Source organism: Hemitrygon akajei, chromosome 3 (assembly GCF_048418815.1).
Source record: "Hemitrygon akajei chromosome 3, sHemAka1.3, whole genome shotgun sequence".
NCBI lineage: Eukaryota > Metazoa > Chordata > Chondrichthyes > Myliobatiformes > Dasyatidae > Hemitrygon > Hemitrygon akajei.
This window is the reverse complement of record NC_133126.1, coordinates 78399534-78413723: the sequence shown is the minus strand read 5'-3', so window position 1 is coordinate 78413723 and position 14190 is coordinate 78399534. Positions and strand designations below refer to the sequence as shown.

At 41.4% G+C, this 14190-nt stretch overlaps 1 protein-coding gene across 5 annotated transcripts in view; it reads left to right on the top strand.

The window, feature by feature from the left end:
* Window positions 1-1069: 1069 nt before the first annotated feature.
* The window catches only part of LOC140725132 (alpha-(1,6)-fucosyltransferase), an 839166-nt gene continuing 826045 nt past the window's right edge, over window positions 1070-14190 (top strand). For 3 of the 5 annotated variants that reach the window (XM_073040191.1, XM_073040188.1, XM_073040189.1), the window contains exon 1: window positions 1070-1375. The gene's annotated coding sequence lies outside the window, so the exon portion shown is untranslated. The remainder of the gene's footprint in view (window positions 1376-14190) is intronic. The other 2 variants (XM_073040197.1, XM_073040196.1) reach the window with 1 other exon arrangement.

Sequence of the window (14190 nt, the reverse complement as noted above, 5' to 3'; positions counted from 1 at the left end):
CTGATCAGTGGTCCTTTTAAAAATGACTGAGAATGATTAATAACTTTATATTAAGGGAATACAACTTGTATAATTGATTCAGTGTACACAACATCCATAATGATTCTTGAAAGTGAACGTATTACAGCAAATTAGAAGGCAAACATCTCTGGTCCTAATGTAATTGCAAATATTTCATCCATTAAATAGTCATAATTATATGTAATAGAGAATGAATTATTTATTTAATTAAAGGGTGTTTAATAGAACTATTCTGATTCCTATAGTTATGCAGGATCAGACAAGTCGTGTTTGACTCATAAAATACATTACTATTAATCAGTAGAAAAGGGATCAAAACAAATTAATGAAAACTTGCTTCGTAGCAAATTTAGCGTAAATGATCATTCTGTTCATACTACGTCAGAACCAGAGTACCTGTATCTGAATCAGCTTGAAAGATAATCTTGAATATAGCTATCATTTCCTACAAGAATAAAAATGATTGAATACATGTGTCAGATACATTGGAAGCTAGAATCGTGTAATGGTTTTTATATTGTTAAGTGTAGCCAGTTCTCTGGAAGTTCATTTCATACATAAATGTATTGTAATATTTCTTCAGTCTACAAATAATTTACAGAGAAATATTGCAGTGCACCATTCTTTATAAAGTTTTGATGCGCTCCAATACTATTCAAGAAACATGACGAGAAACCACGACCCGTGTGCATCATTTTCATCAGAGGTTTGAGATGCGCTTCAGCAGTAAAAAAATACATCCAGATTCCTAACCCGTGCGAATACTTGCAGCGGAAGAAAATGTTAAGACTCCTTGTAAACGCGTTTTGTTGTTTGGATCTTAATAATAAACTCAATAAATTCTGCAGATACAGGAAATCTTGAGCACCACACAAAATGTTGGAGATCTCACAAGATACAGAGTGCATAATCGATGAGCATGTTTACGGACATCAATCGCAATGACAAACGCGCACACATTCAGAAAGGAATTGATCGGGGATTTCGGAGAAACTGGAGTGCAAATGCTCAGCTGGCTCTTGGTGTGCACCAAGTGGACGGGGGTGGGGGCATGCGCATAGCGTGTGTGTGTCTGAGAAGGGTTGAGCTGATCTGAGCTGTGAGCAGACTCTCACTCACTGAGTCAGTGAAGCCGGCTGGCGGCTGCTTCTCCCGCGCCTGCTCGCCTTCCCCTCACAACTGTTCGGTCATTCTCTCTCCCACATACGCACAGCTATCACACTGGAGTTGCCGCTTCCGCCAACTTACTCCCTGACGCGATCTGAGAGGCTTTTCTCTTTAAAAAAAAACATCTTTCAAAAACAAGCGAGACGGAGGGAAGCCCGTCAGCGGAGCCGGAACCTCCCAGCGGCAGGTCTGTAGCCCCAACTCTCCCTCCCTCCTTCTCCGTGCGCGTCGTTGTGCGTTGATCTCTCAAACGGGGGAACGGGCCGGAGCGGCACCGCTCAGCCGAGCCGGAGCTCCTGGCAAGCGGCCTGTCGTTGCTGCTGCTCCCGCCTCTCAGGAAATAGCGGTGGGCGGCTTTAACACATCCTTAGCCGCAGCAGCCTCTGTTGGACCGTTATAACTCGGGGCCTTGGCGTCTTATTATGAACAACAGGGAGGGCATGGAAAGGGGGGGGGGGGGGGAATCCATGTGACGCCGGACCTTTCAGTGCGCTGGGTTGAGAAGGGTTTGCTGCCGAAGGAAAGTCGTTCCGCGTTATTTTGGAAGAAAGTGAATCCCGTAATGTTCCACATTATACACATTGCAGGCAGCTGCTGTAAACGCTGCCCACCCTTTATGTATCGCCTAATTAAAATCTGTCCTTTTCTTGAGAAGTGGAACCGGTTATATATTTGACAGTGAGGATTCTGTGTAGTGTATTAAAATAATGTTTAGAGTTTACAGTGTTGCTTTAAGTGGCTACACACGGGATAACTTCGTTTGGTTGACATGCGAGTTGTTCGAGTCGGCTCGGTGTTTGATAGTGACTTCTGCTCGGACTTGTATCTTTGTTAGTCGGTTGTACAGATGAATGAAAAAGGACGGTTTGGCGAGCTCTCGATTTCGCCCCTTTTTGTTGCTTCCGGGCAGTTACAAGTCCAGTTACTAGATGTCACAGTCTTACTGGAGATCGACTGAAGAACAACAACATGGTCACTTACAATAATAGGTTTATGAATGAGTTTCAAAGTTGCAATAGGCAATCTCTGCCTTTTGACGCGAACACGAGTAAATTGACTGCATTTTGAATGAAATAGAAGGAAGTGTTCTGAAGAGGAAAGATTACCTTGACCTAATTTGTGGGAGAATATTGAGTTGTATTTTTGTCAGGAACCAGGAGACTGGGTGATTTCCCTTGTGCATTAAGTTCACGGAGAGGTTAATTGTTAGGAATTGCCTCTTGAGGAATTGAACAGGAGGATAATGGGACCAAAGCAAGACTGAATGGTTTATGTGCTCATGGCGACCAGCAAGTGAAAAATCCCCGATGAAGCGAAGCTAGTATTGAACACCCTTCAAAAGACCATGGATCAATAGGAGTTTTTTTGTGGAGTTAGATGATGAGTTTGGAGTAAGTAAGGGAGGGATTGCATTAATGTCAAAAAGGCAGCAAAGAAAGGTAAGGTTTTTTTGTGGGGAATGATGCAGGAGTTAGTGGTAGAGAAAATAGAATAGACTAGATTAGATGGACTGAATTATTGCTCACAGCGATGGCAGTAACAATATGTGCAAGATGTGTTCACTTTTGGGATCAATCCATCAGCCCAGTGTTTGTTAAAAGTAGCTTAATGCAGGTAATGTAACAGAATCAGAGATGTATAATCTCCTTCTAAGTGTATAATAATTCCAAATGGAGAAACTACAGTTAATGCACAGATTTAATTCTTGCCAAATATCAGGATGGTATCCATGATACTGAATTGGTGGAGCCTTTCAGTTTGCAGCCATGTGTGTTTTGGGTAACTTTGAAAGACAGTGTTGAACAAAGGAAATTGAAAAATATTGCTAGAAGAGCTTGCCATAAAATGTGAGGGGAAAGCTTCAGAAGTGAATTGTATGAGTGTGCATAATTTGCCTTTAATGTCACTTCTGACAAAATGGTTTAAATTGTTGAGATGTAAATCTATTAGAACCAGCTTTATATCTTGTGCTTCAGATTCGGAGGCTGTTCATCCCAAACAGTTGTACTTGCATTGTCAGAAGAGCTCTAAAGCTCGTCCCAACCCTCTGTTCTTTTCCCATGGTGTTGCAATTACTTCTGCCTCTTGTCAAACTGTTTCCACCAGCTTTACAGGGTTGTCCAAGGCATGTAGAAATGATGATCCAAGGTATGTAGAAATGAAAGTATTGGAGATAACTCAAAAAGGTTTGATCATGTGCTTTGTTGTTGGGATTGAGTGGTTGGTCTTATGAAATTCCAGGACATGGTGAATATATTTGTAAATGCTGTTCTGTTCTTTTACACTTTCACTTATATGGCACTTGAGTCTGATACTGAATTTTAAATTGCATGAAGATCAAAGTGATGTTTATGGCAGTGCTGTGGATGTCGAATGCCTGATCATTAGAAAGGCTGAAGTTTACCATTAATGAAAATCTATGTCTAACCCCTCCCCCACCCCCGCCCCAGAATTCTATTCATTAAGCAGATCAAAGATGCGACGTGCAATCAGCGCAATAGGCATCGGTTCAGAAATACTGATTGGTTTGTGACTGTTGTAACCTACAAGACAGAACAGGTTGTTTCATCAATGCAATAAGAAAACGCCAAGTTGTTAACACTGATTTTTTATTTTCTTTATATTCCAATAGTAAATTAAAGAGCAGGAGTTTGTTTGTTTGTGTGTGTGTGTGTGTTGGGGGGGGGGAAGGGGAGTGAGGGAAGGATTGACTATAAGACAATGCAACAATGGACAGATTTTAGAAATCACCTATTGCATAATTGAATAATCCTGCCAGATGAAAATGGTGGGCAATTTGTTTAAGGTTCAGCCTTATTGAGTTGCCTGCTATGGACACCCAGAGTGGTCTGCTGGGGGAGCTCATATAACAGAGAAGCATGCCACTCTTTATTCTTTTGATTTTTAATGGATTTTAAACCATGGAAAAAGCATATTCAATTAGGGCATATGTTTTGCATCGGTTTGCATTCAGCAGTTACTGTCTAAGCAAATTTATTGCCAGCAGTAACAGCCTAGAACTCTGCAGCAGGCACTAGGTGTCAGGCAGAACCTGGATATTTCTTGCTGCTGGCATCAACAGCCAGAAGTGCAGGTTAAGTGAAATATCTCTTAACATCTTGTTCTGGTTTCCTATCAGGCAGTTATCCTACAGCAATATCAGATATTTTAGCATTTAAAATAAATTGCTCAAAATTATTTACATTTGTGATTCCTTTTTCAAAGATAGCAGACATTGGCTGAGATTCTTGGAACAATCATTTCAAAATGAATGATTTTTGAGCCATTTTATGTCGAGCTGAGAGTGACTAGGTTTATCAGAGATGTGCCAACCAGCTTAATCCATCCCGCCCCCAAGGCTTTGCTTCATTGCACAACATCTTCTTTATTCCAAAATTTTAATGGTGTATGCAATGATCACAAACCTGTGAATTCAAATCAGTTTCACTGTTGACATATCTTGGTTTGTATATCATACTCAAGCTCTCCTAAACCCTGCCTGGCATTTCACTTACATTGAGATTAACACAAAAAAAACCAAGTGTACTTGATATCTAGTTCAAAATGCAGCTGAGTGAAGGTAGAATAAAGTGAAAACTGTTATTGATTTTCGTGCCTTCCAGTTATTTCTGATGTTCATTTTTAAAGTTATGTAACAGGTGATTAGGGAGCGAATGCAACTGCTGTTGCTGGATCACAATACAATCACTGATGCTTTGTTGATCAGTCGTGTTTGAGGGGAGATCCTAGGTTGATGTGGCAGCAATACTTTTTATTTATATACACAAGAATGTCTGCAGATTCTGGAAATCGAAAGCAATACACAAAACACCCTGACAGGTCAGGCAACATCTATCTATATTGCATTTTTGAAATTATGATTCATCCAGCGGATATCGGATGTTGGACTGAGGTGGTAGAGGGTTGAAGGGAAATGATGGTGAGAGGGAACGAAGTGTTACGGACTGTCATTGCTCATGTAGAAGCTGCTTATATGTTTCTATATGATATTTTCTCAGGGCAATGTATGGATGTGGAAGAAAAGGGAGCTCGGGCTTTTTTTTGGACAGAAAGAGGTGATTGATGTGGTCGCATGAGAGCTGGCTCCAATTCATGATTGGATTAGTGTTCCATTTTCCTCCACATTACAAAGACTCACAGTTAGTAGGTTAATTGATCACGGGGGTAATTGGATGGCGTGGGCTTGATGGGCTGGGCGGGCTGTTACCGTGTTGTATCTCTAAATGAAATAAAATGGAATGGGTGGAGCTGTAGTGTGCAGCAAGAGAGAGTGCTGGAGGAGAATATGTGGTGAACCCTGCCTCAGACTGCTGAGAGACTGTGGCATGCAGTGAAAGGGAAATGTGCCAAGGCCACAATGTCACTTGTGATTCTTAAGACATAAGAGCAACATCAGCACCAGACAATAGGTAACATTTGACAAAAGGTGAGCAGATTGGGAAGCAGTGAAAGACTGAGCATTTGGAATTGTAGCAACTTTTTAAAACAAAGAATAACATAGACATGAGGGTTCTATGCAAAGGAAGGCAACAAGTTAGGCATTGAATAATTTGAGAGCTAGAAAAGGATTCAACAAGTACTTAATAAAAGCATTGTCTTTCAAGTGACTATGGGAATAGTAGGATATTCAATTTGAAAGCTGAATTCTACCTCACCATTTTTTTTGTTGCGATATTGAAAGGAAATTTGGAATGAATTTAAAACTTTAGTTTTCATTTGCAAGCTGTCTTTACGAGTGTTTGCAGAGTCAAAATGTGAGAATTGAAGTGAATAGCAATTGTTATTCATTATTTGCAGCACTGATCTAACTTAGTATGCTATATGGTTACTATGATCTTTACCAAGGAGCTTCAATATTTACAGTAATTAGAACGGTTTAAAATTATAATTAATTTGTTTTCCTGCTTTCCTTTGGAACTTATTGACAATTTTCATATGTTGAAGTTCTGTCCCAATGATTTCATTGTTGCAAGCAACAGGGTATGGCAATGAAGCTTTAAGTTCATTGACATTTGAATTTGGAGGTTGGGTTCAGAAGTTACAATGAGATAACTTCTAGTCAGGTTATCACCACCTTGGAAGAAAGACGATAACAATAAAATGGCCCATTTTTCCCTTTGAACCATCAGTACAACTTTTACAAGTCTACAATGAAGGGAAGAAAGTTCACAAGTCAGGAGGTTATGTTGCAGCTTTATAAAACTCTAGTTAGGCTGCAACTAGAGTTTGGCATATATTTTGGTCATCCCATTAAAGGAAGGATGGTGAGGCTTTGGAGAGGGTGCAGAAGAGGTGTGCCGGGATGCTGCCTGGTTTAGAGGATATGTGCTGTAATGAGAGGTTGGACCAATTGAGCTGTTTACTCTGGAGCAGTGGAGGCTGTGGGGAGGGGAGATCTGATAGAGGTTTATATGATTATGAGAGGCATAGATAGAAGAGACAGACAGTATCTTTTTCCCAGGGTTGAAATGTATAATACTAGAGGGCATGCATTGAAGGTGAGAGGGAGTAATTTCACAGTAGATGTGAGGGACAAGTTTATTACACAGTGGTGGGTGCTTGTGCAGTGGTGGTAGAGGTAGAGATGTTCAGACAGGCACATGAATGTGAGGATGATGGAGAGATATGGCCGTAGGGAATTAGTTAGGTTGGCCATTTGATTGCTATTTAATTGGATTAAAAGGGCCTGTTCCTATGTTGTACTGTTCTATGTTCTGTGTTCTAAAAGGGGTAAGACTGTACAGATGGGTAAAGTCCCAGCTGAATTCCTACTTGTGCCTTATTGATTTCTAATTGAAGATAAACTGTTTGAAAACTTCATGTTTGGAGCTTGCACCCAAGCCAGAGGTAAAATTTACTTGCATTGTGGCATTAGATTTACATTGTCTGTTCTGTGTTGCAGAATTTCCATTGAGTAAATTCCAAAACTGGAATTTCTAGAGGGAATATTCCTAGAGGGTTCCACTAGGAATAGCTCAAACAAAATAAATTTGCATTTTGCATATCTTTGTCCTTCTAAAAATAAGGATCCTCCTAGATTATTTGGAGATTGTCAAAGAATTTACCCTGATTTATCGTATATTACAGTATAAGAATTTCATTGCCAATTTACCCAGAGAGACTTTACCCCGTTGGCAAATAGAAATAAAGACACAGACCCTGGTATACGGTTAACCCTTTTATACGTGATCACGGGGAGCCGTTGTCTTACGACTCCGAAAATGTCAGGTTACATCTTAAATTTATATAGTAAATTTTGGGCAATGGCCAACAGGTAAACATATTTGATCAGCGATTTCAAGAAGCACTTGTTTGTTATCAGCCAGTCTATGTATGCTTCTGGGTAGTACACAAAATTATAACTGTGTGTCCACATTCAGTTCCCCCTTTTGCCAAACAGGTTGTAAGTCACTTTGTTTCTCAGATAACGGTTGGCAATGCCTCATTACTGGCATGACCTATTGTTAGCTAGCACAAACAAGGCAGAGTCTACGTCTTATCCTGTCACCCTCATTACCCAAAATCTTGGGCAGTACTTAGCTAGTCAAGCTTGACAGCAAAGTTTAATTCAAAATTGAAATTTCTTCCATAGAGATGTAGCAAGGTAATAGGCCCTGCTGGCTGAACAAGCCTGTGCCATGCGATTACACCCGTATGTCCAATGAACCTGCACACCCATATATCTTTGGAATGTAGTTGGAAGCCAGAGCTGCCTACGTTGAGGCCAACATCACCTTCTGTTAACATCACTGCCTGTTCCTTGACATCCATCCTCATTTCTTACGATTTCTCCAGTTCCTGCAATATTCACCAGAGCACATAAAAATCACTGCTACGTTAAAAATCAACAACAGTATTTGCTCTTAGAGGAGAGGAGAGAACGTTGGTGACAGTCAGTGTTGCTGTCCATCTGCCGAGAGGTGCATGTTATTGTTCTGTTCTGAGTGTGATCTGTTTCCTCATTTGCCTTCTGTTGCTGGTCTTTATTTGTCGTGGTTGCAGCCTCTTTAGTGGAGTTGTGATCAACGTATTCGTACTCGTTATACTGAATATTTTTCATGACAACATATATTCTGAATTCTCTAAAGTGCTGTTAATTCCATTCAAATTCATTTGCCCGACGATTTGAAACAGAGTAGAGTTGAGTGGGCAGTGCACGGATTCAAATCTGATAGCTGTTTAGTGCCTTGACTGGTCTGAGTGTGATTGAGCTCTGCTAGCAGTTTCATCTTTGACCAAGAAATTTGCTCAATATGCAATTCCCTGACCCTGTCTGTAGCCACTCCCTTAATTCCATTTCTATTAATTAACCATTTTTTATATTCATATTTGAATTGAAATCTCAGAATTGACTTTTGATGGTGAAATCTTCGAAGTTGACACTCTAATTTTTTCTCCACTATCCAATTGTTATTTTAAGCAGGCTGCTGGAAAAATGTGCCATTTTTAAAATTAACTTGTATTAATATTGGCAAGATGTATAATGTAGAACTAGATGATGCATGCTAGAAGTATGCTCAAAATTCAAAGTAAATTTATTATCAAAGTACATTTATGTCACCATATCGAAACCTGAGGTTCATTTTCTCTAGGTATACTCAATAAATCCAATAACCATAAAAGGATCAATGAAAGATTGCTCCAACTGGGCATATAACCAGTGTGTAAAACACAACAAATAGTGCAAATACAAAAGGACAGGAAAATAATAACAATAATAAATAATCAATAAATATCGAGAACATGAGATGACGAGTCCTTGAAAGTGAGTCCATGAGTTGTGGGAACATTTCAGAGATGGGCTGAGTGAAGATGAGTGAAGGTATCTCCTTTGGTTCAAGAGCAAGACAGCTGAGGGGTAATAACTGTTCCTGAGCTTGGTGGTGTGAGTCTTGAATCTCCCGTACCACTTTCCTGATGCAAGAAAAGAGCATGACCTGGGTGGTGAGGATCCTTGATGATGGGTACTGCTTTTCTGCAACAACACTCTGTGCAGATGTGCTCAAGATGTGGAAGGCCTTATCCATGATGGACTGGGCTGTATCCACTACTTTTTATAGGCTTTTCCATTCAAGGGCATTGGTGTTTCCATAGGTCAGTGTACTGTCCACCACACATCTATAGAAGTTTGTCAAAGCTTTAGATGTTATGCCAAATCTTTGCAGACTTCTGAGGAAGTACAGATGTTGTGTGCTTTCTTCGTAATTGCACTTACACGCTGGACACAGGACAGGTCCTCAGAATGCTAACACCAAGGAATTTAAAGTTGCTGACCATCTCCATCTCTGATCTCCTGATGAGGACTGGTTCACGGGCCTTGAGCTTCCTCCTCGCTGCTTTTTATCCACATGGATTTAACAACAACATGTATTTAAGAGGCTTCAATGCAATAAAGTGATTCAGGGTACCTCACAAGATTACATCAAACAATAGTTAAGAGGGTGCCTCACAAGGGGCCAAAGCATGTGACCAAAACTGTGGTACAGCTGCCTGTGCAGAAGTGATGAAAGTTTAAGATGTACTTTTTGGATTTCAACTTTGCTGAATGCTTGTATATCAACAGTTTCCCTAACTAGCATTAAGTTGGAATAAGTACTAGGACATGTGTTGCCTAGGGAATGAGAGATGCCTATTACACAATCATTTCATTTTAGTAATACTTTTCTATATTCAGTGGGAACTGCAACGTTATGAATATATTCTGGAGAGAATATTACACCAAATGTTAAAGATCTGCAGAAAAGAAGTCTGCTGACTTTCAGTATCCTGTGGGTAATGATCAAATGTGATGCTGGTGAATCAGAAAGAAAGAGCGTGTTAATTGCTTGGAAGGCAGGTGTACATTGGTAGGGGTAACATACACGTGATGCTGCTGCATTATTAATGTGGGTGCTTTTACTACAGGACCAGAAGCTTTACAGTGCATCTGACTGATCTACATGGACCTGACACTGGCTGCTTGAAATGGTAATGCTGGTACTGAGCAGAAAAATAAATGATCAGAAGTTTGTTCATGTAGGGAGGCATCCATTTCCATAGTACATGGGATTTAAACTACTCTACCTCCAGTCTGAGATTAAAGTACAATGCATCTTACTTCATGTTCAGGATAGGCTCCTCAGTATAATAGAATCAGCAGTAAAAGGTCTTATTGTAGTATTATTATAGTACTCTAGTGTTGTTATGGTGTTATATATAGAGGTGCAGTGCAGAAATGTTAGGAAGCTGTTATGAACCCAGCAGTGAAATGCACCACAGATGGGTGCAAGAAGGTTGCTTGTAAGGGCTGGTGTGGTCGGTCAGCACTGAGGCTCGAGACACAAGATTGTCAGGGACTGGCAGTATTTCCTTCTTGTTTTGACAGCCTTTCTAGATCTTTCAGTCACCCTGAGGTAATGGGAGCTGCTGGTTCCTGCCCGTTTGGCTGCATAGTTCTTCCCATCACAGAGAATTAGCTTAGCTGATAGGGAGACACTGTAGGATCTGGGTGGTGCCAGTCCCATAGCAATGGCTCACACTTGTTGCTGGAAAGGGTGCGGACAGAACTCATACCTCAGTGGTGAGTAGCTGTGTAGTGCCACTTGTCCTCGGCTCTCACTGACCCATAAGGGAGTACCAGCAGAGGAAGAGATTCATTCCAGGTTCCTGGTATGTCAAAATGCAGGGCACAGTCTGCCTGATGGTGGGGATCTTTGATTGCTGTTTTCAACTTGAGGGTTTTGGGACTCCAGAGCCAAGTGCGCCAAGATGAGCATTACATGTGTTTGGAGAGGAGGAAGGTACAATTATCCTGCCATGTGGAAATAATACTGAAGATCTATGTAGGTCAATCAAATTTGCATTAAATGAATTGTTTCTTGGTCAGGTAACTCAAATATGGACTATCTCTGTGTAGTATGACACTATAAGAGACCAGTCAACTCAATGTCATCCTTAAGGAGCCATCCAGTTGTCTCACCTCTTGTTCTTTTCCTGTATCCTGCAATTTTTATTTTGGATAAATGTTCTCTTTTCTTGAAAGTTATATGTATTCCTGTCAACAATGGATCATTATTACTTCAGTTGCAGAAAATTCAATTTAGTTCCTCAGCAGTGTGGCATTGACCACCCACTTGTTTTTGTTTTCACAGTTACTTCTTCTGATTTATTCTGGAAAGTAATGAGAAGGGAACATCAGGCTGAGCTTTTCCTTTTTTTGAAATCATTTTATTAATTTTAAACGAACATAAATCAAACATGAATGCAGAGAGTTTGAAAGCACATAATTAATAGGTTGTATACATTCATATAGATGATAATCCAAATATAATAACCTCCCAAACTCATAGTAATTGCAAAAAAAGGGAGTAAATACAGCTGAGCTTCTTCATCTGCGATCTAGCTTTATCTTGGTTGACCTGGGGTCCTGCATCTGGTTGGTTGTACTGAATGCACTGCCACTTTGTGCAGAGCTGTACAGGCTCCAGCAAACCTGGGCTGTGCAGAACTGAGTTGGTGCCAAAGATCATTCAATTTGCAAGGTGGATACTTTAACAAGCCTTATGTGAATGCTTCCAGAGACACCAGCGTATCAGAAGAATCTGATGTTCTAATCAGTACCGGGCCATTATGTAACTGAGGGTCACTGGGGGAATGTACTAACTCAATGGCAATCATCACAAAGTGCTTTAGGCTGTGTCCAAGTTGTCCATTTATGTATAAAATGTTCCTCCTTATGCAAGTCTCTGTACACACCCTTCAGAGTGTCTATACTCTGTGACTTGACTGAACTCTTAAGAAATGCTTAAGGCTACACATACAATTGCATTGGTTACAAATAAGTTCCCCGATGAAGAGATAATGAAATCTTGCACAAAGACCCTGTTACAAGTGTTCAAACACAATAAAACATGCAGCAGTGTGACAGAAGTCACTTTAAGTTCTAATCTTTCACTTCCAGCCTGTGGGTGGGGGTGGGGTTGGAAGTGGTACAATGTGCACCATTTCTAGATGTGGACTGAGAGCCATTTTGCCTAAGTAATACAGGAAGTGGATAACCATATATGTGAAGAATAGTATGTTCTACTTCATCCTATACAAGTTAACCCTTCATAACTGTGGCATATTGTTAATGTTGCAGTCGTCAGCACAGTGACGATTGCAGAAGTGCTGTTGTGCCTTTCACAGAAATATATTGAGACAAAAATTCATGTCAAATCACAAGGGTCTTGTGGTTTGTTACCTGAAACTAACTAAATTTTAAACAAGTGGTTATTGTTTGTAGAACAGTCAATGCAAGTAGCTGGCATCTGGCTATCATGAGATTGTGTTATAAAAGTAAATATATGATAAGAGTTTTGCTGTGTTCTGATAGAAGTGCATAGTGTGTAGTCAAATTTTCTGTGGCGTTTCTTGTAGGAACTGTGATCTTAATAATGGGAAGTACTGTGGTTATCTGGAGAAATGTTATACTGATATTTTGCTGCTGTCTGCATAGAGCAGTGTTGGTATATTGTAATTTAAACTGAAAAAGATAGTGGGGACTTTGAGCTTTGTGGCTGGCTGCTGCCCTACCCACTGTTGATTTTCTTCATATTTGAGCATTTGCTTTTTAAATGTATCACAAAGTACATAGTGTTTGCTGTAAGGAATGGGTGGGTGCCCCTTTTCTTATGAGCAGGCAAGGGATTCGGAACAAGAAGGCAGCAGGAGAGCACCTAAGGATTTCCAGCGGGAAGACATTTTGAGTTCTCGGGGGAAGAGAGAGGCCAGACTGTGCAGGCGTGTGACGTCAGCCAGTTGAATGCGAACAGTTTAAAGCAGCCATATCTAGCGGGCAGTGGAGTGAGAGGCAGCAGAGTGAAAGGGCTTTGGCTTCACGGGCTTCGGTGGTAACGGGACGAGGTGAGGCAGTTGTTGATTGCAAAAGGAGGTAGTATGTGTGTGAGGCCAGTTTTCTGTGGTCGGTGTCAGATGTGGGAGGTCCTGGAGTCTCCCGGCATCCCGGATGGCCACATCTGCACCCGGTGTATTGAGATGCTACTCCTAAGGGACCATGTTAGGGAACTGGAGCTGCAGCTCGATGACCTTCGTCTGGTCAGGGAGAGTGAGGAGGTGATAGAAAGGAGTTACAGACTCTGGGGCCATGGGGGACAGAGAAACGGGTCACAGTCAGGAGGAGGAAGGGGAAGAGTCAGGTACTAGAGAGTACCCCTGTGGCTGTACCCCTTGACAATAAGTACCCCTGTTTGAGTACTGTTGGGGGGGACAGCCTACCTAGGGGAAGCGACAGTGGCCGTGCCTCTGGCACAGAGTCTGGCCCTGTGGCTCAGAAGGGCAGGGAAAGGAAGAGGAAGGCAGTAGTGATAGGGGACTCTATAGTCAGGGGTTCAGACAGGCGATTCTATGGACGCAGGAAAGCAACTCGGATGGTAATTTGCCTCCCAGGTGCCAGGGTCCGGGATGTTTCTGATCGCGTCCAAGATATCCTGCGGTGGCAGGGAGAACAGTCAGAGGTCGTGGTACATATTGGTACCAATGACATAGGTAGAAAAAGGGAAGAGGTCCTGAAAGAAGACTACAGGGAGTTAGGAAGGAAGTTGAACAGCAGGACCTCAAAGGTAGTAATCTCGGGATTACTGCCTGTGCCACGTGACAGTGAGAATAGGAATAGAATGAGGTGGAGGATAAATGCGTGGCTGAGGGATTGGAGCAGGAGGCAGGGATTCTGATTTCTGGATCATTGGGACCTCATTTGGGGTGGGTATGACCTGTACAAAAAGGACAGGTTGCACTTGAATCCCAGGGGGACCAAAATCCTGGCGGGCAGGTTTGATAGAGCTGTTGGGGAGGGTTTAAACTAGTTTGGCAGGGGGGTGGGAATCAGAATGTGAGTGCAGGGATTAAGGTAGAAGGACAAAGGCATGATGCTAAGAGTTCTGAGTTGATGAGGAAGGTCAGGCAGGGGACAGAACATAATTGTAGTCAGTTAAAGGGGTTGAG